Below are 1979 nucleotides of genomic sequence, written 5' to 3'. Positions count from 1 at the left end.
CCCTTCCAACCATACCTGGCTTCATCTAACATCCCAGGGGAGCTAGATCATTCTGTTGCTTGCCCTTCCCTACCTCAACCAGGACCTGGTGTTTTACATCAATCCAGATGGACCTCTCTGGAACCACATCTGCTATCTACTGGCCACACAAATTGCCATGTCACACAGAGGCCTCTCTCTAGACCCCACCAGGGGTCTGCATTTATTACTTTTTATTTTTATTAATCGTTTGTTTAACGTTTATTTATTTTTGCAAGAGAGAGCACAAGCGGGGGAAGGGCAGAAAGAGAGGGAGATAAGAGGATCTCTGTGCTAACAGCACAAAGCCGGACGCGGGGCTCAAACTCAAACCGCAAGATTATGACCTGAGCCAAAGTTGGTCACTTAATCAACAGAGCCACCCAGGCACCCCAGGGGTCTGCATGTAAAAACTGTGGAACTATTTCTTGTTATTTTTATTGCTAGTTTCTCCTTCAGTTGGTGAAGATGATTTTTAAAAATTCCAACCTTGCCTTTGTTACAACAAAAAGGCCAGTCCTCATATACACACACACACACACACACACACACACACATATGCCTTTTTTAAGTTTATTTATTTTGTAAGAAGAGAGAGAGAGCTTGCAGGAAGGGCAGAGAGAGGAGAGACAATCTCAAGCAGGCTCCCACTGTCAGCACAGAGCCTGATGCAGAACTCGAGCTCACGAACCATGAGATCACAACCTGAGCCGAAACCAAGAGTCAGAAGCTTAAGCCACCCAGGTGCCCCAAAAAGGCCAGTCTTATCCCCACACCCTTGAGACACAGTCTGTGTGCAGTTGACCAAGAAACATCAGTTGTAGCCATGACTGCCCCCCTCTGACAGGGACACAGTAGCCACGAGGATCCGGGCCTAGCAGATACCAAAAGAATCCCTTTACTGCCATCACTGAGCCACCAGTGAAGTTGTGGGGCTGCTGGGGACAAGGAGGGCCCCTGGAAAAGGAAGTGAGTCTGCCTGCTGCTGGGTTAGGGCCAGTGTTGCCCTGGAGCTCACTTGGCTTGTGAGAGCCAACAGCAAGCATCCTTCTCTGACTCTGCTTTCAGTGAGACCATGTGGGTAGCATACCACTGGGTAGGGGTGACAAGATGAGAGTCACAATTTATGGACCAGGGAACAGAGTCAAAAGCAGAGGGGAATTTAAGAGTGAGGGCCAGAAAGTGGGCAATCAGGAGGTAAACACAAACACAAAGCCCAACCCTCCCCCTCCCCATGGCTGCTTTAATGTGTGAAACCAGGCAGGTCTCTGGCGTCCAGAATCCTCACAATTCTCCATGCAGGAACCCTGCATCTTTCTTGAGCCCTCTTATCCACAGACAGATCCTCTCCCTTCCCACACAGGTAAAAGATCATGCAGTTATCCACACTATTTCTTTGGGAGTTGGCTCCACACTCCTGTGCTATCACTCATTCTTGGGGCTTGAACTTTACACCAAGAGGTGACTCTTTTCCCTTCGTGCCTATTTCCCTCTTCTTCATTTTTTCCTACATTTCTCCTCTTGTTTCCCCTCAATCAGAGCCACTGTCCAAGGACCAAATGCCCCAAAGCGACTGTGATCTGGTCCCCTCCACCTCCTCACAGAAACCACAGGCCCCTCTGACATCTCCTCACCTTTCCTCCTCCCCCCAAAATGGAACAAACCCATAATCTCAAGAGAATAAACCCAAGAACACAAAGACTTCTTCCATTCTCATATAGGACTAATAAAGTCACTAAGCTCAGGCACATCTGATTATAAAAACTACAAGTCCTGCCTCCCAAAACCTGGACACCAGCAGCTAAGATCTGGCCTGAGACGATCCAGGACAAGATGTCTGTGTAAGGCAATGATCCTTCTTCCACAGAATGGAGCTTAAAGTGATGGCATGTGTCATGGTTATCATATGGTTAAGCTATATGAATACGGCACGATAGGTCAACTTTTATAATAACAACATC

This window comes from Acinonyx jubatus, chromosome A3 (assembly GCF_027475565.1).
Source record: "Acinonyx jubatus isolate Ajub_Pintada_27869175 chromosome A3, VMU_Ajub_asm_v1.0, whole genome shotgun sequence".
In the NCBI taxonomy this organism is placed as follows: Eukaryota; Metazoa; Chordata; class Mammalia; order Carnivora; family Felidae; genus Acinonyx; species Acinonyx jubatus.
This window is presented reverse-complemented; position numbering follows the sequence as displayed.